This window comes from Lagopus muta, chromosome 1 (assembly GCF_023343835.1).
Source record: "Lagopus muta isolate bLagMut1 chromosome 1, bLagMut1 primary, whole genome shotgun sequence".
Taxonomy (NCBI): domain Eukaryota; kingdom Metazoa; phylum Chordata; class Aves; order Galliformes; family Phasianidae; genus Lagopus; species Lagopus muta.
Genome location: NC_064433.1, coordinates 147,479,360 through 147,502,566, shown reverse-complemented (window position 1 = coordinate 147,502,566; position 23,207 = coordinate 147,479,360). Strand labels below are relative to the sequence as shown.

Genomic DNA, 23,207 nt, shown 5'->3' with positions numbered 1-23,207 from the left:
CCCCCCCAGTGCATTACATGATGTTATGGTGTGGAATACTGATGACCAAAAATCATTAAACCATGACACAGATATTCTGTGTCAGCTCCGAAAAAAATTCTTGCCTAAATATGGACAACTTTATTGAGTCTCTGAGATCCTAAATTAAACTTCCTGATTTGCATTCCATAGCATGCCGTTGTTGTTCATCATTAAATAAGAATGAAATTCAAGACTTTATTTGTATTGTCAAAGCACTGATATCACACAAACCATTGTTATGATTACAGATAAATATTACAACATAGGAAAAACAGTAATAAAAAATCAACAACAAAAACAACTAATTTTTGTTAACATTTATAAAATCTAAAGTATAAGAAAGGAACCAAAAATAACTATTAGGTTTTTTGTTTGTTTGTTTTAATAGATATAAACAATATAAAATAGCGTATTGTGTTAGCATGCTTTGGAAGGGGAAGGACCTGGAGTGTTGGGCTCTTTGACAAGAGCCCAGCAGCTGCCCCATGCTCAATAAATATCAGTTCCAGGTGGCTCTGAGAGGGACCTGCTGCTAGGCAGGGCTGAGCTGGTGAGTGATGCTGGGTGTGTCTGTGTGAGAGTAGATTTAAGAAAGGAAAAAAATCTGCTGTGAAATAGGAGCTGTTTGAGAGGAGTGAATGAATGTTGATTGAAATGATTATGCAGATATCAAGGTAAGTGTAGAAGGAGTGAAGGAGATGTTCTAGATACAGAGCAGAAGTTCTCTGTAGTCTGTGAAAAGGCCCACGATGGAGCAGACTGTCTCCTTGCAGCTCCTGGGCACCATATGGACCAGATCTCTACATGTAGCTCATGGAGGAGCTCATTCTGGAGCAGGTGAATGTGGCCTGAAGGAGGTCACAGCCCACAGAGAGCCCAAGAAGGACGAGGTCCTGGGCAAGAACTATAGTCCGTGGAGAGGAGTACTTGGTGAGGCAGGAGGGCTGGGGGAGCTACTGTCTGTGGGAAAGTCATCTCCCGAAAGATGGACCCTGTGATATAGATCCACACTGAAGCATTTTTTGATGAATTGTGCTATCTGAGAAGCTTTCATAGGACCTGCTCAGGAAGGACATTGTGCTGTGGGAAGGACCCCATGCTGGAGACTGGGAAGAAAGTGACCATACAGAAGGTAGAGAGAAAGCATAATGAAATTACAACAGTTCCCATTCCCCATTCTCCTGCACTTCTAGAGGGTAGAAGGTAGAAGAGGGTGAATCATAGAACCATAGAAAGGCTTGGGTTGAAAAGGACCACAGTGATCATCTAGTTTCCAACCGCTAGACCAAGCTGCCAAAAGCCACATCCAGGCTGGCCTTGAATGTCTCCAGGGGTGGGGGCATCCATAACCTCCTTGGACAACCTGTTCCAGTGCGTCAACTTCTTTAGCAGAGGAGAAGTTAGCTTTGTTCTTGCTCTGAGACAGCAGTGTATTTTTCTCCTATGCTAGGGGAAAAAAACTGCTCTTGGCTATACTGGGAATTGTCCAGGAATCGATTTGTTGCATTCCATTAAACAGGAGAAGGAAGAAAAGAGAAAAGAGACTGTCTTAGAAATTAGATTACAATTCTTACAACTAAGTAAAAAAACTAGACCCCATTTAAATAGAAAAAAAAAAAAAAACAGATTGAGACCAAAAACATTTAAAGGAATAATATTGGAATTGCAATAATATTGGAATAACATTTACTTATTGTAGGACGGTATAGCTAATTCTGCACTTCATATGTCTCCTCCTCCAGAATCATCTCAAAATATTTTACACTTCCATACAACTGTTGCTATCTCTATGTCATACCCATGTCATTCAAGAAATAGATTCAACTCCATAGTATAAATGATCATGCTGGTGGACTGCAAAGTAGCTGCAATGTGGACATAAGATATATTCACAAGATAGGATACATCCCATATCACTGAAAAGGAAGAAGCAGTTGGGACTATAAGAAAATATTGCATTGCAAAGTAAATCTCATATATGCTTCTTTTCTTCAACAGCTACAAATAAGTGTCTAGATTTTTACTGATCCCCCAGATTTGTGGTAGAACTTTGCAACTTTTCTGTGGATTATGGAGAAAAACAAAAATTTCCAATAAAATAAATGGGTGAGGAAGGAATTAATCTTACCTAATTCTTGCTAATCTGAATTTTCTGTGTTCCTTCTCTAATCAAAAGAAAGCAATATCTCTTTCTGCAGAGAGTTAACAACTAAGTTATATAAAAAAAACTACTTCTCATTTAGGTTACTCTGTAATTAAGGGAAAGGAATTTACCTTCAAATCTTGATTGATTCTATACAAGATAGCTATCTCACAGAAGAAAAATACATTACTTCCTCTAAGTTTATTTCTTTTGTGTATGCAAGTACTTATTCAATATGTTTACACTGGGAGCAGAACTTGTTTGCATGCTGAAGACAAAGAAGATGAGTTCTTCCTAATCTGCCTTGATTTTTAACAGCTAACAGTAAGTGAAATAAATACCTGTACAGACTTCAAATGAAGAAAAATAAAAACAAATTCACAATTCAGATTTTATTTTATTTATTTTTATTTTTTTGCTGTGAGAGCAAAAGATGTACAGATTATGATTCTAAGAAAACATGGCCTATGTAAACACAATTATATTTAGGCATTTCCTTAGAAATATGTAGCCACTATGCCCCATTTAAATTAAAAAAAAAAAAAAAAAAAAAAAAAAAAATAGATTGAGACTAAAAACATTTAAAGGAATAATAGTTAAAATCATACATACATTTAAGATTCTGCTCAGTGTGATACATGTCATTCAAAAATCAAAAGGCAATACAACCATCTTTAAAATTTATTGCACGGACTACTGTGACTTATTAAAAAATTCTTTATATTCTACTAATATGTATAACTCACAGTTTATATTAAACTGACAAATGTAACACATTCATTAAATATTTATTTGCTATGTATAAAGACAAATATACATTGACATAATTGTAATGGGCTATATTTTCACACAGTCATGAATTCTTTACTGCTCTGTATTTTGTGCAGTAATTTATTTCTATACAGTTAAGAAAAAATTATTTTTACAAAGGAAAATTTCACATTTGTCAATGGCAGTATGTTACAATTATATTTTATGATCTCAGACCAATGTCTTGTTACTTCAGTGTGTATCTACTGATTTCAGTAGAAATGAAATTTGAGAATTAAAATTTGGTCTGTGTTGCACCATGAAAATATACATATTACATCCAACATAGGACAGAAAAAGATATTACACTTCAGAGTATTTAGATGGTACTGATGTTTTATAGAAGCACCATTTGAACTTCACTGTGTAATCCTGCTATGAGAAAGTTATGATTATTCCAACAGATTTGCAAGTATTTAAATTTAAACAATATTATAAAACTAGAATCCAGAAACACCATGATTATAATTTCATGAATAAGTGAAATAAGTGTAATGGCTTATCTTGTTAGATACAGTACTGGGTACAGGTTTAGAATTCAAATTATTTATCCATTATGAATTTCTGTAAAACATCAATTTTCCATATGAAAGCATTTGTTTCTGAGGGACAACATAACCATTGTAATATCCCTTTTATGATTTATATTAAACATGCCAATTTCTTATCTCAACGAGTTATGATAAGTAAAACGTTTTTCCACTGATTTTTTTTCTCATATGCATGAATCTTCTTGTTGCTTTTGTTACCATCTGTAATCAATGAATAAGATAAAGACTTGCAATTTTTCTCTTCTAAGAAATGGATTCATAAAAATTATCTTTAATAAGTCAGTCAGATTGCACTTAGTGATCTTAGAGATTGTTTGAAATTGTTATGTTAACATTATAATTATATCTACCCATTGCTCCAGAATGTTAAGTCTTTACCTTGATATCATTTTCCTAGTACTATCAACTTTGGTGTTGATGTTTTATAAACATACTTCAGAGGTAAACACTATGTTTAGGAGCAGTTTTGCTGCTTCAGGCTGCAATTTAGTGGTTCATTATTCTTGATGATCTCATTTACAGCAATTGCGCACAGGAAAGATGACAGAAAGAAGGCTCTGGAAGCCAAAACATAAATCACAGAGAATTTTCTATAAATCAATATCCATTTATACTCCATATAACAAATGAAAAAGGCACGGATAATATAGTGCAAAGGACAGGTATTTAAAATACCACACTAACAAGCAGACATTTTCCATTATCTTCCTAATTATCCTGTGTTTGACAAATAAGTTAATGTGATGAGAAAAACACAGATAACAGTTGAAAAGCGATATGTCATATCAACACAACTACAATGCCTCAATACTCAAAGAACATGCAATGAATGAGCTGTCAGTTTTATGCATCAGTTTGTTATCTTTTGATTCAGCACAGAGGAGAACTTTTTCTGTAAACAAACTTAGATGTTTGCCATTCATTAGCCTGTAAGCTCATCACATTATCTATGGAGACAAAGGAGTATACTGCAGAAAACTAGAAAAGTAGAAGGGTGACAAAGATTTTCATTATGAAATATGAGGAATAAAGTAGTTTTTAAGATCAGTTAAGGGATACTTTTTGTCTTTGTGCAGCATTCACTGTTGTGTTACTGATGCATATTTATCAATGCTATGGCTAAATGATTTCTGCTCAACTGAAACCACAAAAAAGATATTACAAAATAGATGCTATAATATGTAGTATTCTGGCTACTGAAGTAATGGCCTGAAATAATAAAGATTTACTATGCATGGAATTAGGATGTATGTGAAAGTGTGTGGTAAGCAACAGTGAGGTGGTGAGTCGTATATTTCAGCAGGGACAGAGGTGACATGAAGGACATGTTTCAGACAGCCATGCTCAGCTGTTACTTAACAAGATGAATTAAAAGTGTCTAAATCAGCTCATACATGTAAATCAGCTAATGATGGTGACTACCTTGAAAAATAGTGTTTTGTAGGTGACAATTTGTTCTATCAAATAGTGTTATTGTACTCTTTGTATCTGCTGTAGTTTCCATGGAAATAAATAGGAGACATTACTTTTGGAGTGACCTGCATAGCTGTTATCCAGTGCTATGTGGAAGTAACAAAATATTGATAGTATAAATGACCACCATATGCAACAGTTCCCACTCAGTACTCTCTTCTGGCCAGTTGCTGGAGCTTAGCCAGATGTGTTAGGGTATCTTTCCAGGCTGATAGACATAGCTTTTCCATTTTCAGAGTTAACTAGAAGCGAAACTAAGGAAATATCCTAGACACACACACATGAACACACACAGAAGGCACTCTGCTATGCAGTGCCATTTGATGTGGTAGCTTATATGTCTTCCACCTGGCCTGCATGACTTCCATCTTTCTTTACAGGAGCTTCAAATACCTGAATATCAAAAAAAGTCTTAAGGTATTCAAAGGAATTTTTAGATCTAACACAGAAAGCAGAAATTATGGGAGAACACCTTTAGGCTGGTAAATAGAAATGAGTGAAGGACAACGTAACCACAGTCCTTGTCATAGTTGAACCACAAGTCACAAATTGTGAGTACAGAGATGAAATGAATACCAAAGCACGTAAACCAAATGTAGAAGTACAATTTTATAAATTACATAACCTCATTCTCCAGGGGAAGAAATTGTGTGCTGTGGTAGGATACTGAGTGAATCAGGGCTGCGGACTGCATGATCCCAAATCATGTCAATGCATGCAACCCTTTTGGTATTTAGTTACAGGGTGGGCCCGAAATTTAGATTTAAATAGAGAAGGAAGAATCCAACACATTGAGGTTATAGCTCATAGTGGAAGAATACTCTCATACATGATACAGGTCAGGACATGTGACACAGGGGAATTGCAGCTGAGAGTGGCAGATCAAGTCACATGGTTTTGCATGGGACTATGAATACAAAAGGAATGTGGAAAGAGGGCAGTATGATTACTTCCTACTTGGTGGTGGTCAGTACAGAAGAAAGGGATTGCTTGAGTAACGAGTTTTTGCTAAAATAAAATCTATTTGTCTTAGGAAAATTCTAATTTAATAAAATCAGTTCCTTGGATCTGTTTTTATTTCTGTGTTTGAGATTTTTGCTTACACCTTGTCACGCAGAGCTATCTACTGAACGTGATTTAAAGTTTCTGTCCTACCCAATACTGAAGTATTTCACAACTTCTGTGCTTGCCCTCTGGATAGGGGCAAAATCTACTTCATATATTTAAAGAACTATCAAATGATGATGACACAGTGAGAATTAATTTCATGTAAGGTCTCTTGGTGAAGACATTAATATCAGATGAAGAAAGATTTTTACATTGTGAAAATAACCCTTGGCACCGAAATAGTATCCACACTGTTTTACTATCAGAAACAAACCATGCTTCCTCTGACAACAGAACAATCAACTACGGCTTTCTTACGCTGGACTGATCTGTATTCTATGATTTATTTGTTGCTGTTCTTATTTTGTTTGAAGAGAAGCTTCTGTACGTACTTTGCATATTTCAGTGACGGATAATTTACCAACTCAGTAGTCTTTACTTCAAAACTGTCCATATATGCTTATACATTTTAAATGTTCGTTATTGTCTGAAGACATCTTATAAAATACATAAATACATCATGATAAAATAAGACAATTTCAGAAGGCCAAGTCTGCTTAGATTTCTGACTTAAAACCTGATGAATATTTACAATTCATTTTGTGGCAGAGGGAAAGAGGTTTTTGTTGGTTCTTTTTTTTCTTCTCAAAGAGGCATTCTTCTGCTCTTCCTTGTAGACATAAGCCACTTGAAATCTATCACTGAAATAAACTTTATCATATATTTTTTCCCATTTGTTCTGTTTAATATTTTTGTGCTAAGCTTCAGAACTTGCAACTTATGTAAAAAAAAATTATACAGTTTTGTTCATTTAATGTCAGCATTATTAGCTTGTACACAAATTAAGGTTGCAAAAAAATATTAGAGTGGAAAGAGGTGGTAAATATAGTTAAGCATGATGGCGTACAATTCTAACTCAGAGATGAAGCTTAATCTCACCAAAATTACGTCCATTCAAAGTTACTTATGGAGAACAAAGTTTCTCTGTGGTAACAAAGCAGGCATAAAGGCAGCGTGCTGTACATTGCCAAAGGATATCCATTTAGCTGGGAACTCTGAGACTTCTTCGATAAACCCAGCTGGAACCAGACAACCTTTTATACTCACAGCACAAGGAACCCATAATAATGAATTGATTATCTAGGAAAAAAGAAGAAGTCAGCTACAGCTGTTGCAGGAATTAGTGTCCAATGTCCATTTATGTATCTATGCCAAAAGCGTATAGAAGTAAATTGCTCTGAACTCATTACAAGCTTCTCTGAGAGAGCTTTTCTGCGTGAGTTCTCCAGGACAGACAGGACCCTTTCTTTCTGGCGATACCTGCCTGATTCCAAACTCCATTTTGTGGATCTTCTATGAAGAGAAACTTCACAGTTTTCAGTTGTCCTCAGTCTGGGAATGGTTTGGTGAATGTAGTATACTTCAAATAATACACATATTAATACACAGTTATGCATACAGATAGGCAATTCTATGTGAAAGTTTGCTTTACTTGTGGTAGTTTTGTAGTAACTTGTAGTATATACTTGATTTACTGCTAGTAATTTGTACAAAATTTTGATAAAGAAATTAATGGAAAGATAACATCTGAGTCCTTGTGTATTATGGAATCCTACAGGCCCACTGTCAGAATCTACACACCTGCAGATTGGTTCACTCTCATAGATTGTGACCATCACATATGGCTAGCTGAAATTGCAGTGGTGAATAAACCATCTTGTGGACTTTGTGAAGAAATCTTAGATGATGCTAAAGTTACTTATTGAGTGAGTGAAAGGAAAATGAGTGAGAAAAGTGCCTCTTTTAATTCAGTTAACAAAATTGTTTCCCACAAGAATGGGAAGGAAAAAAACAAACAGGAACTTATTCAACAGTGTCTCGCTGGCTGAGATCAACCCACCAAAATAAAACCACTGCTTGCCAACAGGAAGTCTGTCCTTCTCTCCTGTAGACTGTCTTTTGATTTGCTGTTCATCACATTTTGAGCAGTAAATTAGTAAATAAGCATCATATGCATTGCATTATTTCTCACTAAATAATTCAGTTTTTTAAAGAACATTGAGTCAATGTAAATTCAAGAATAGGAACATGTTTTACAGGGCTTTCACACTGCATAACTTCATATTCACTGAAGGGATGATATATCTTTAATTTTCTAAATTAAAATGCTGCTCCAGAAATTCACACATTTCTCCTAAATATAGATTCCTCCTTGTACTGTAGGTTAATTCTTCTGTAATTATATAATACAGCAATAGGTTTATAGAAGATAAAGTGTGTAGCTTAAAGTTGCTTTTAGATTTTTTAACACCAAAATGTTTTTAAGACCAGAAAGTAAACATATTAGTTTTCATAAGTTAGTTAAGAATTTTTGAAACCACACATTCTCATATAACATTGAAAGAAGTGGAACTGGTAGTCCAGCAGTATTCACAGAGCTTCTGTCTGTACTGTATAAAGCAGAGGATCTTAACTTCACTATGGAACAGTGAAAATGAACTAAGAATACAGATGCAATTCCTCAATTTAATATGTATTTATGAATACCTCCTAATATCTCTGTTTAAACAAGATCAAAATCTGGGTCAAAATAAGCATTTATTTTTAAGCAGACCTTGTACCAACGTTAAAGCAAATCCTGGCTTCACAGACTTAATCATATTACAAACTTTCTTACTGACTTAAAAGTCTAGACTTTATTTTCATCATTGTGTGTAGAAGATTGGCATGAAACAGATAGACATATATAAAAAAGATCAATTACAAATCTAGCTCAAAGAAAGGATTAATTTATGCTTTTGTTCCTGGTCATTTGTTGTTGTTGTTGATTATTATTATTATTATTATTTTTTTTAACTCATTCTCCAAGACTGGAAGGGCATTGTAGGACACTTCTGGTATTGGCCAAGTTAAACTAATGTTTACAAGTTGCAGGTGAGTCTGTCTAAAGATCTACACTGAGACTTTTTTTTTTTTTTTTTATTAGTGTTTATTGAAGTTCAAATTGCTACATTTACTCAGACATCTAAATAGGGAAATTGAATAAGATTCTAATAGAAATTAGATAAATTTGTGGTAATGTGTAGAACAGAAAAGCACTAAGAGTAATTCTCACATTTCAATCCAAAAATTTATTTCTACATTGGAAAGTGGTAATAACACTATTGAAATTGAAACAAGACTGATATTCATTGGATAAATAAAATCTCCAAAAGTTACTCTGAAAGTAATGGCTCCTATTTATTTTCATGGGAACTATAACAGATACAAAGATCAACAAGACTATTTGATAGAGAAAATTCTCAACTATAAAGTGTTACCACTATCAACTAAAAACACTAGCAGTGAGCAAGAGCCTGTATGCCACTCTAGTGAAAATCTGCATTGATGGAAGCAGCCCACTGTTTCACAGCTGCTAGGATGATGCCCTTGCTGAAGCATACCACCCACCATCTCACTGTGCTCACATTCACTGTTTAGTTTCTATAAACATTCAGCAAGTATTGATCACTGTCAGTAGGTGCATTTTTTTTTTTTCCACACAAAGGAATTCAATTACACACCTTTGCTTCGTATGCACTTCCATGTCAGAAACAATTTTGTCAGACTATGCCTCTGCTGCCACCTGTTGCACAGCAACAAAATATAATGGAATATTGCCAGAAAAAATCAACCCCTACTGCCATATCACCAACATTTGCCTCTGGCAGTATGAGCCAACATAACAAAGTAGGTTACTTTCAGAGCAGCCCTTGTATACATTATTTTTCAAGAGGTTTTACTTTCATATTTAGAAGACAACAATAAAGATCTATGACAATGTCTACAATGCAATATACTTAATTTCAACATAGTTGGATTAATACTACCAAAGACTACTTTTCCTACCAAAAGAACAACTAAGAAGACACAGTCTTAGAGATTTTGGTAGGGGTGAAGGGTTATAAGTTTTATTTACTTACTTAAAGATCTCAGTTCTCATCTGTAGTTGTTTTCTTTTTCTTTCCCATATTATGGAATTATTTTAGCTTGATTTGAATTATAAACTGTGTATCTAGGGGTGAAAATTGATGATAGTAGGTCATTAAAAATGCAAGAACCTAAACATAATCTAAATTTGATGTAATATGAGGGATTTGTTTCTTGCTACAATTCAGTTGCTGTTTGCTACAGAGTAGAGGATTTTAGTTCATAATTTAAGACAAATCAAGAAGGAAAGGGTAAACTGTGATATCCTTCCTCTTTCTAATAGGAATTCCATAGCCTTATTGTGTATAGCAGTACTGCCAATAATAGATCGTAGACTCTTAACTGAGTTTCAAGGCGTCAGCACTAAGGCTTGCTCCATTTCAACTTTTCTTGATCTGTCTGCAGTGTTGTTTTATTTGGTTTAGTTTTTACAGCATTTTTTCTTCTGTGTTTCATATTATAATTGTTCCATATTATTGTACACTATTATTGTACACTAAAACCATTATATTGTAAAGAGAGGAGAAACAAGCAGTTATTCTAAGCAGACTTAAGTATTTATGACTCAAATGCAGTGATACAGAGTGGAGGAATATAGAGAGCTGGAATGATAGCATATGTATATACATATATTATTTATATATTCATGTTATATATATATATATAACATATGTACATATATGTACATAATACATATGTATATGTGTGTGTATATGTACAAATATATATATGTAAATAATATATATACATAATTTTATATATACACACAGCTACTTCCAGCTTCTCTAAGAAAATAATTAACGTGGGGATTTAACATTAACATTCAGTAAAGTAGTTCCTTCTTGAACTGACAATTAGTTAAAAGAGGAAACAGAAAAATACGAGAATAACTACAACACTCATTGTAGGAATTGCTTAAACACTGAGTAGTGTGAAAATTAAATCTGTGACCTTTAATTTAGAGTTTGTCAGTTTGCCTCTGGCTAAGCCAATCTCTGTAGCCTAAGGTATACTGAACTTTCAAATGTTCAATATTTTGGTAGTTTGACCCCTGACAGCAGACAAACATCCATACAGCTTCTTGGTCACTCTCTTTACTGCTCTGGCCTTGTTCTTCCTGTTCCTCAATGTTTACGATCCTTTCTTAAATTATTTTTACAGAAGTTCCAAGTAATGAACTTAGCTGTGTCCTGTATCAGATCCTTTGCAGATCTGAATGAAATTGGGTCCAGCACAGGGCAGGCAGATTTATTCCCACAGAGATCATGTCTGCAGCTGGCACACTACCAAGTCTTGTCATTTATACCCAACACAAAAATAACATCTTTACTCCTGTACTACTGGAGTAAACCATGAACACTACTATTCCATATTTCAGGTGAAGGCATGGGTTTGTAATTATTTTCCCCCTTTACAGAACTCAGCTAGATATTGCAGTTCAAGTTTCTCTGCACTAAAAAGGAAAACAAGATGGGAGTACACTCCTTTGGATAGAATAATTCACTAGTGCACTCTGTAAAGCGACTTTCATGTGTTTTGGTGAGGTTTTTATTTGACAAATGTTCCATTAAAATGTTTGCACTTCTGATAAGATTTTGCAGAGAATACACCGTGCTTACATATTATTTTGTGTGAATGTCAGATTTGGATTATTCCAGAATTGCCAGCTCTCAAACTGAATTGTACTTTTGACTTAGTTACTGCATTTAAATATTGTACCTTCATAACACAGCAAGTACTCTGAGGTAGTATCACTTAGCTTTCTCACTCTGAGGAGAAAGGACAGTCGAGGTCACCACTGGATGACACCATTGGATGTCTTTCTTAGAATTGATGACAATGGAGGTGTGATTCTGACTGGGTAATTTGAGGTTGCAGAAATGCTAAATTAAATTGTATGTGGTTATAATCTATTTAAAAGCTGTTTAGAAATTGAAAGTATAGTGGAAGCATTTGATTGAATATTTCAAATTAAATAATTGGAGTACATTTAGAGGCAAGATATGAACTTGGTCTACCCAGAAAAAATTGTAATTATTTATTCAAAGAATTGAAAGAAAGAGAAATTGTGTAAATGTTTTGTAAATAATAATGTTTCTGAAACTGTGTTGTTTTTTATTATTTTTGTTTTAATTTCTTCTTTTTTTTCTTTCAGTGCTAGCATATCTTATACATTATCTTTCTGTATATAAGTTATCCTACTTGATAATGAAATACTGCATTATCAGCACCATGTAAAGAAACTGAATTGGACTTGATTTTCTTGCTGAATAGCTCATTTGTGGAAAAATGACATTTCTTGGCTCCCTTTCACTACAAAATAAATACTGTTATAGACATTCTCTGTATAATCACTCTCAAATTTATTTTTTAAATTAAAATATTTCTTAGAAACTTAGAAAAACAGTAAAAAATGTTAGAATTAATGAATATGAACTGAACCAGTATACTGAGAATGTTCACCACTGCTCTTCCCTAACACAGAGGATCTTTATACACCACAAAGAAGATAAAAGATTTTAATTCAATCTGTGTCCTTATATATTACAGGCATGACATCAGGAAAGTATGTTCTGAAATCAAGAATGAAACTGTCCTGTTCTATTATGGAAAAGTGTTCAAAATTTAATGGCATAACCTTAGACATGTAAAGTATTTCAGCAATTGGAGCAAGACTGCTGGTGGAAAGCTAAATGTAAATAATATGAAGAATAAATAAATGAAGAAATTAGTTTTAGGTGCTTTTATAAAGTCAAATGGTCCTTTTGAGAAAAATAATACATGGATACTTTTGGAACTTCAGACAAATGTTCATATTGACTGTTTATTTTACATTCACTATTTCTGACAGATATGTCAGACTGGATTTATTTCATATAAATTGAGCAAATGCAACTTTTTCTGCACATGAAGTCTACCAAACACATGGTTCCTATACTTCCATATTTGCTTATGTTGTCTGCTTTATCTGTTAAATTCAAACTACTGTCAGCATGCTGAAATCCTAGATTCCCTAGAATAGCCTATGAGAAGAACCAGGACCAGTAGAAAACAAGGAATAAGATTCACAGATGTTGAAAAACTGTAGAAGACAGCTTCCACTGGAGTTTTTTTTTTTAAAAAAAAAACAGTGATTAAAGAACACTAAAAAAGACTGCTGCTAAAGATATTTTGTTTTGTGTAAAATACTTTAAAATAATCATGAAAAATGACAATAAAGATTCCCAGGCATCTCTTTTCCTGGAGTATATTCATTAATTGATATGACAGTCCAATTAATATTTACTGGAAGTGGGGAAAAAAATAGTGCTAATCTGTTATCAGAAAAATACCAAAACAAATACACAAAGAAACCCTGCACCTTGGAATACTATGATATACAGTATAAAATTCAGAGCCTTTTTGTGGTAAAAGTATCACACCTAAGTCTCTTGCTTTCAATTTTCCGCATACTTTTAATCTTAGGCTGCTGGATGTAAGGAAAGCATTTAATATTCCACTTTCTTTTGAAATAAGCAGATTTGTGTGCGTTAACCATAGGAGCATTTTCTTTTGCTAGTGCAATGTACCACATTACAAATGAGATAGCCACTTCCTCTGTCATTCATACAACACACGCATGACCAGAATAATGGCTTTTTAAACTGAAAGATAAGCTATGGAGCAAATTCAGTAATTTTTCAATTGCAGCTCTATACAATTAAAAAAAAAAAAAAAAAAAAAAAGGCCCTACTACTGAATCAGTCATGTTTCTACAAATTAATAACAAATATAATATAAAACAGCTGTGATTTGATAAATGCTCCACAATATCAGTTCTTGGGAAATATCAGCACTGAGAAAGTAACTAGGTTGTCTGTATCTAACCATAACACTTTACGGCTTAAACTGTTGGCAGTGTGACACAAATGGCCAATGTACTTTAATGCAAGGTTTAAAACAACTCAGAATTAAACTTACCTGGACTCAAAACACAGCGGTATATATCTCTTCCCCTTCCATTCCCATATGTATCATTGGTATCTAACTATATGAAATCTGGGAAAAGAATACAAAGACTTTAAAGTTCTTCTTCATTGCACTCCAAATTTTTGGGAGAATTAATACTCCAAAATCATGTTTATGTCCAAAACATGGTGCACTTATTATTATGTATAATGGTCTAGATACAGGAGATAATATGAAAATATGGCAGATGCAGTGTTGTAAATAGCTTTAGCTGTAGTCCATTTTAATACAGACTATGTAGCCAAAATACAAAGCCTGCTTGTTTAATGTAGATTTCCCACAAATAAATCAATGTCAACATTTTATGGGCTCATTTGGCCCAGTTGTGTGACTAGCGGGGCAGAGGGATCCACTCAGGAAAACAGGGAAAAGGGTAGGGAGATGGGTCCAAAAACAAAACAGCAGTAATGATCTGAGTAGAAACAAACTTTCTTACTAAATAAGTTATTATAATTAGAAACAGCACTCTATAATAAAACATAATACACTATAATAGGAATTGAAGCTAATAAATCAAATGAAATGAGAGAGAGTGTATGAAAACCAAAGGCCTTAATCTAACGCTGAGGCAAGACGTGCAGTTCAGGTTGCCAGGGGTTATATCTATTCTCCAAACACAAAGTCCTGTGGGGTATGTAGTTATTCCCTTCTGGGACAGGTACCAGAACTGCAGAATTAACTCTTTAACTCCCAATGCACCACATAATGTTTTGTTACTGATAACCAAAAGTCATAAAACCATGACAATCAACAAACAAGGAGGCAAGCAAATGACATTTCACACTCCTGTTTGGAAAAGGGGAAAATTCAGCTCAGTTTGCCAAGTGTTAGGATTCACAGGGAGGCAAGGAAACAAAAACAATATCAAACTTCTACCATTATGACATCTTTTTCACTTTCTATTTACAGTATCAGCAAAATATTTTCCGTCCGCAGGAGTAAAAAAAAAAAGACAAAAATGGTCTCCAGTCCTCTTGTAGTTCATAGACTAGGTTGTGTTGCAGTGTCAGTGGATCAGTGAAATTCTGCTTTTTTTTTTTTTTTTTAGTTTCCCCCCACCCCACACCTTCTGGAGTATCATTTGTAAAAAGTTGTCAGGCTACCCTTAGAATTAAGCACAAGACTTTCTGGTAATAGCACTAGCACTACAGAGCTAAAATTACGGCAGTCAAGGACTTTACACTATGGATGCTCATATGAGACCTTCCATACTTTTCTGAGCAAGCCAGGATTTATATCTTTAACTGAGGCATTTGTCAGAGTAATTACTCAGATAGAAGAAATGTTCTGGAATTTTACTGTATATATTAAAAACAATGACTGGAAATGTCTAAGGTGTTCTACATTATCAAGAATGATACAAATTTAGAAATTCTGCTGTATGACTTGTGACTTAATTTTATCTGTAACTCTTACTTTGAAAAAAATTGCATATAATTCTGAGCTATTTATGGCTTTTATATATCTGAGCTTATTCGATTGTAAGGTTTTTTCAACATCCAAGCCCATTTTTGTCTTGACTGATTGTGAGTAATGATTTCCAGATTTAACTGTGTTTATATATGAGAATTCTAAAAGTTATCCACTTGAAGACAATCCCATTAACAAAACAAAACAAAACAAAACAAAAAAAAACCAACAAATAAAAACAAACAACAACAGCAACAAAATCCACCACATTTGCAGTATATTAAGTGGTTCGGACAAAATAATTAATTGTATAATCATAGTCATAATTTCTTTCATTTAAATATGCTGTAAACCAAGTAATATTCCTCTTTTCTTCATAACCGTACTGAAAATAAAATATTTTCTTACTTATTTTGCGCTTTTACAACTCAGATTCTGTTTCATTGGAGGTTATCACTCAACATCTGCAGCTGTAAGTGCAAAGAAAAATGCCACCTCTTTTTACTCTTCACACCTTACTTCCCACTTCTTCAATCTGTTTAACTTTCATAGCCAAATTTCCTCCTTCTCTCACTCCCTCTCAACTTGATAAACTACATTATACTCCAGATCATTCTCCCTTTTCAGCAGAAAATTCAAGCTTTTTTTTTCCCACACATCAACATCTCCATCATTTCTAGATCTCCTACACTTCACTTTTGACCCTAACATATTTGCATTTCTTACCCTATTTCTTCTGCTAGGAGCAGCAACAAATTTTAGTAGACCTAACCTACTTCTCACTTTGAGCCTTAGAGCAGTTTTTCGTGTTCTACTCCCTTCCTATATGCTATTTTAAATAGCTGTGGTGGTTTTTTGTTTTTTGTTTTTTTTTTTTTGTGAGGTGGTATTTTTTTTTGGTCCAGGTAAATTTTTTTGTTTCAGTACTCTTCTGAGCACTGGGTTTCTGTAGATCTAGAAAAGTTTAAATTAATTCACATTCAATTGTAGGTCTCCATAGTCTCCAAAGATCACTCCTTCAATTATCATACACTGACTTCTGTTAGAGTTGCTCTAAATATTGTTCTAGTGCTATATTATGTTTGTTGGATCCAGATTGCTGATTTTCTCACTCATTTCTATCATGCCAATTTATCAAAGAAAGCACAATTAGGAAATAATATTAAACACTCTTTGTTAGAAATTTAGTTTGATCTTACAACAGTGAGTGATTTTTAGTAATGCAACCAATGTTGTCATTGTCATTACAATTTTTTAAAGCATTGCATTTATTATAAGATTCAAGTGTAATTGTTCATATGTTAAAGAAAACACTGTTTTCTCATCTGCCTTAGCATCTTTCTGTTTAAAATGTATTTACTTGAAGATGTGATTAACTTTATACCTTCTAGCTTACTTGAATTAATATTTTTTTCTTCACAATACAAATTTATTTAAACTTTTATTTATTTATTCTATGAAAGCAAAAAATGAATACAGAAACTATTGAATGTCAAAACAGTATTTTTTCCAGTTTTTGTTCTACTTTATCTGTTAAAATTTTAGAAAGATTAATTATTGTACAGAAAGATTAAAATGCAAAGTAGTGTCAGTCACTCGTGGTTTCATCAACTGTATTATTTACTGTCATACTCGGAAGAGCAGAGCATGCACACAGCATATGAAATAGTTCTAGTTGTTTAGCATGCTTTCCCAATAACTATACTTTAACCTTCACTTAATGTGTGCTTTCAGGGATTCTGCTTTAGCATTGCTCCATATCCACTCACAAATAACAGTTCTGTGACTCAGTACATACCAGAGCATCTCATACCCACTGCAAGAAACTACACCCAACATCCATATTGAACTAAGATGTGGATCTTTTCATTAGTTAGGTCTTCTAGAAAATTATTGCAAAAGATTTATAAATTGCACTAAAAATTATCTGAGAAACAGTACTATATTTGATCTTACTCAATTCTAGGTTTAAATATCTGCGATAAAAATAATGGAGATACTTGTAATGCATGTCATTCATTAACTTCAATAGCAAAGATAATAAAACAAACAAAAATAAACTTGCATATAAGGATGTTTAGAGGCTTGCTACCTACTTATTCCTTTAATAATCAGATTATTAAGAGCAGCAGGAACATTTGTTTACTATATCTTCCTTAAAGCCTAACAGACCCAAGCAATACAAAGGTTTTTAGAAGTAATGCAAAGTGAGGTATCTGAAAAATATACCGCAAATAACAAATCTAGTTTATGGAACTAAATGGCATTTTTGTATTCACTAAATCTTATTTTTACTAGACATGAAATCTTTCTAATATATAAAAGTCTGCAGAAAAGATAAGAACACATCAACACTAAGTCGTTGTAACACTTTAAGGTATAATAAATGGAAATGTTGCACATTTATGTCTAATGAGAGTTATTTATTTTGTATGGTAATGAGCACAAAAGAATTAAATAACAATGAATGAATGAAAAGGGTGGACTCTAATTTATGCATTCTGTGTGTCAGTGGTTTATGAGCTGGTTCAGCCCAGTTCCGTGACTAGTGGGGCAGAGGAATCTGCAGATCCTTGCCTCTAGAAAAAGGGGACCCCAAAATAACTAAAAATAGCAGCAACTATCTGATGAAAAACAAATTTACTAAATCTGGTATTGAAATGCAAGATAACAAACTAAAATGCAATATAATTAGAATTGAAGCTAATAAATCAAATATAATGAGAGAAAGAGTGTCCAAAAGCTGTAGGCTTTACACTAGTGCTAAGGCAATGCATGTAGTTGGGACGAGTAGCAAGGAGAAGAGAGGAAGAAGAAAAGGGGGAGTTCTCGTGACCTTGCAAGGGGTTATATCTCCTCTCTGAATGCAAAGTCTTCCAGTTCTTCTCTTCTGAGCAGGTGCCCAGAACTAGAGCATTAACTCTTTAACTCCCAGTGCACTACATAATGTTACTATGTGGAATACCGATAACCAAAAATCATAAAACCATGACAGTATGAAAGCAAAAAATGAATACAGAGTGTTATCTTCTTTACTTGGCTTAGGTTAGGTAGATCCATACTGCATATTGAACTTCAATATCTGCATATGACCTCTTCTCATGCTTCATGGACCAAAGCAGGTATCTTGCGGCATTTGAGAGTAAAGGCAGTAATAAGAGTTTGTCATAAGTTTGTTAAGAACATGTTTTTATTCAAGGTCATTCAGAAGATCTATGTCTTTTGTGTGGTGCTTGTTTGTACATGTGTCGACATATACAGTATATGGGAATTATTACCCAGTCAGCTTTTCAATGTCCTCAGGTTCCACAGAGAGTTTCTTATCCATTTTGTACGTTGAGTCACAGTACTTCAGACTGATTAATCTCAGCAGGCAATGTATTTGAAATTCCTTTGTCTCTTCAGTAGTGTCCCTGGCTAAGACCATACCTAATTTGACTTCTGCTCTGAAAAACCTCTGGAATCTGCATTTTCTTCAAAAACTGATCTACTTTTAATTTGTTACTCATTCTACAATGCCGTGTTAATTCCTGCACTGGCATTCTTCTCTTTTAGTTTAATGCCTAAAATTCTATTCCCTTACAAATAGAAATCAGAATTTCTATCTGTGTCCTCTATCTGGGTGAAATTGAGATTTTCATGTACCCAACAGGCCAGTGTAAACAGAAAAACACTTCCTGAATGAACAGGAAGACTCTGAGTTTTGAAACTTACTTATTTTTTCTAGTCTCTTACCTGAGCTGGGTTCATTATTTTGACTATATTTCCCAAATAAAATTGAAGAAACATGAATTGAATAAATAACTTATCAGCTTTACTTGATTCTAAAGTTAGATACAGTCATATATTAACTTGTAATTCACAGATACATTATTTTTCACAAAATATCAACTTGCACAAATTATCCAAGTTGATTGATTACATGAAATGTATAGACTTTTCAAATCTACTTAACATATCTTTAAAATGTTTTTTTTTTTCCCTGTTGTATACATTTGCATTTATTTATTTATTTATTTAAAATCTCTTTAAATACTTTTTAAATTACTATTATTCCTTTAAGGTCTTGTATTGTATGTAATTTTTTAAGGTCTTGTATTTTTTTTTTTTTTTGTTTTTTTTTCTTTAAGACCTCAAAAAATACTACAGGAAATTCTTTCCAAATAAATATTCTTACATTATTTTCCACGTCCTACACTAAACTCACACAATAGTTTTGCTATCCCAAAAGCAATTATTATTTTCTAACGTAAAAACTGTTTGCTTTTCAGGCGCTAGGGCAGCACAAAGTACATGATTATTCTATATCATCACATTCCCTTGACAATAAAGAATGTATATAATTAGTATAAAATATATAGTATTTTAGCATCTGTTCAATAAACAAAAAAAAATTACTGAAATCCTCCCATCTCTGCAATGTAGACAGCTTTTCTTTTTCACTGTTAAAACAAAAAACGTCCTTTTTATTGTATCTTTTCTCTTGAAATATGTTCTGTTTCAGACTTGTAAGAACTTTTACTTGTTTTCAAGGTTCAGATCAACACATACAAAATAACACCTCTCCCAGGGATGCAAAGCTCAATTCACATGAAAGATTATTGTGGTATTTTTGCCTTTTTCACTCTTTCAATACCAAAATAAATTATTCTATATAACTGAGAACCATGGATGATGAAGTAATTTTCTGCATATGCTAACAATATAGGCAGCAAGAGAGAAAATGTAAGCAAGGTACCGTAACTGTTGAGTGAGTAGCGACACTACTCCTGTGATGTTGTAATATAAGTTCTTAAAAGAGATTACAAGTGTCATTTAAAATGTTATTGTTTTGACTATTATATATAAAAACTGTAAACCAGGTAAATACTCAAAATAAAGGGCATGTCATCCTTCCAGATTCCTGCATGGCAATACATTATTTAGCAGCTTGTTAGAACAAACATCTTAGGAACATCTCTAGAAGAAAATTAGACTGACCTAGTATTCATCACCAAGCAAATCCTGTTTTACTGAAAAGAAAACACTGTTGGTATGTCCAAATAAAAGTCATCCTGGCTCAGAAATTTCTGAGATTGTAAGGCTGGCAAATCAGTTACACCAACAGTAGACAAAAATAACAGCTAGTGGAAACAACATTGTTCATATTGTAAAAGCCCCAGTCAGTCCGGAAGTAATTTTTTGTGAGTATAAGTTGAAAAACTGAGATAGATTTTCATGGATTTGGGGAAAGCTATAGTTTTAAAGATTTAAGTCTTAGGATATCTTGTGGTCATATTTTGAACTGTTAGACAAATTGTTTATGAACAATGTAAATGAAGAAACAATGAATGAGTATATGAAGGCATTTTCTTGTCTACAGTACTTCGATAAGCAGGTAATAAAACAATCTGACTATCGCAAAATATCTTCCCAAATCAGGCATCTTAAATTCTACTGGACCATGAGATTCTTTTCTGCTGTACTTAACTATGTTTACTAGGTCAGTCCAAAGATCACTGTGTAGTTCAGTCACTTGCAAGACACTGCGCAGAGAGTAAACAAGTTTTATTCAAACTAGAAATATAGTTCAAAGGCAGTACACTAGCCAAAGACAAGCAGTAAACTAATTAAGATAATGAAAGCCATAGAAATATATTTCCTTTTTATGATCACAAAATAATACTTACAGAGGAAGCAAAACAGGCTAGCAGAATTATCAGTTCAGAAGTTCAGTTCAGAAGTCTGTGAAATTTGTAGGCATTTCTCTGGACCTGCAAGTGAAAAGAAAACTTCAGTAAAACTGTTACCAAAAGTTTTCAGAAACTTATGAACAAGATGTTCTTATTTATGAGCATGCTATATGACCTCTGTGCAATGGCTGGCACATATTTTAAAACAGAATTTTTCTCCTTTTATAGATGCATATTTTCCTCCAATATGATACAACTTTCTTCAGGGAATAACTTCCTGACAGAATAAAGAATGGCTTCATTAGCACAATTCAGTCATACAAGCATTCTGTTTTTTATCTCTGCTTTCATCATGTTCTAAAACCAAGGTTCCTCTCAAGGTTGCATTCCAAACTCATTAATAAGCAGTGATCTGTGTTTTAGTTGTGATTTGCTGTGGACCTGTGTCTGTTTTGCAAGGCCAGTGCTATAGTGTTGTGATATTCTCCAGGCATTTTCATTCTAGTGTCATTGCTGGTTCACTCTACACTATAATAATTTCCCGAGTAAATTCATGTTTGTAACACATGCTCAATTACTTCCAATTAAGGTAGTATAGGAGAACAGCTGAGGCAGCAGCCTTGATCCAGAACTCTCTTCTACCAGGCCAGTAGAGTCCAGCCTGTTGCCCTAAGGCTTTCCTTTTTTCTGGTTCAACCAGTAACAAAGCCAAACACTTAATTCACACACATACAGACAGAAGCATATGACACTGACAAAGATGATCACACAGACCAGGTGCTGTGTTCAGTAGCACCCACACATAAGACTCATAAAACATGCTGCCTAGCCTTCACCTGCTTTCAGGCTGGCAGAGACATAAGGTCCTTGGTGTAGGTGTATACAGCACACACAACATCTCCAGGCTCACCAGCACATTCACAGATTCCTTGAGCCCTGGCATAGCGACTCTGCCAGATTGGCAGCCTTGCTAGATCCCAGACCTCACCTGCCCCATAGGTTCACTCAACAGCTAGTCCATCTTGAAACTCACTGCAAAGACACACAGGTTGATACACTTGTTCCACATGCAATCATATTTGCAGATCCCCTGGGATGAACTTTCTGCCCACCTAATATTCAGACTGCATATGAGGCTTCTACTATTCAATAGTGTAAGTGATTATTCTTTTACATCATTGTCTCAAAGCTTGCTGGGGACACAGATGAACAAGTCCAAGCAAGTCCTGGGCAAAGGTTGAGAAATCCTTTCTCTGAGGGACACAAATGGACAAGGCCAGGGGAAACAAGAGAGATAAGCTGCAGCTTAGTGGCTGTGAAGCGGTCTTTTGTGTGGACTTACCTCAAGGAAGATGGCCATTCAGGGGGGTACTCACATGACTCTTGCTCAAGCACCCAGGGCTGTCATGTAGGCAGAAAAAGAAGAAGGATAAAATGGGGATCTACAATCATGAGGTTTAGGTTTTCTGGTAACAGATTCCTCATGAAGAAGAAGAGGTTTCTGCCATGAGAAGCCTCACGACCTGCCTCTCTCCCTCCATGGACTCCCTCCTTGCTACCAGCATGCTGAAGAAGAACAAAGGTGTCTGCCATCATATTACTCACTGTGGAATTCCTGCATGCTGACTGACACTCCTGGGCCTGCTACCTGAGTCCTGCTGCTTCCTCCTGGACTGGCTCTGCAACTTCTTCCTGCTACCTGCTTGCTGCCCAAGGCCGGCCACGCTGCTGCTCCTCCTCACCTCCCCCCTGCTGCTTTTGCCTCAGACCTTCTAAATTCGTGCAACAGGACCGCTGCTGGATCCTGGTGGTGACTATCCCCACTGTACGTGAACTCGCTCGTTTCCTACATTTTCTATCACCCTCCTTCCCTTCCCCCTCTCCTTGATTAGGATTTATAGTAAACTGGTTGAACCAACATTTGAACCATTTTTTCTTAATCTCAGGCTGGATATACAGATATTAAAAGAACCTCATCTCCCTCCTATAAATTGGAGCAAGACAAATAGTTAATTCAACTTAAAGTTTGCTGGTGAATACACC

At 34.4% G+C, this 23,207-nt stretch overlaps 1 long non-coding RNA gene across 1 annotated transcript; it reads right to left on the bottom strand.

Annotated features, from left to right (window-relative positions):
• Nucleotides 1–2,744: 2,744 nt before the first annotated feature.
• Nucleotides 2,745–21,438, bottom strand: LOC125688011 (uncharacterized). The gene is made up of 5 exons (XR_007374564.1): nt 21,340–21,438; nt 21,162–21,245; nt 14,035–14,112; nt 10,068–10,159; nt 2,745–4,082 (listed from the first exon to the last, which is right to left on the bottom strand). It is a non-coding gene; the product is annotated as an uncharacterized LOC125688011 (long non-coding RNA).
• Between the last annotated feature and the right edge of the window lie 1,769 nt (nt 21,439–23,207).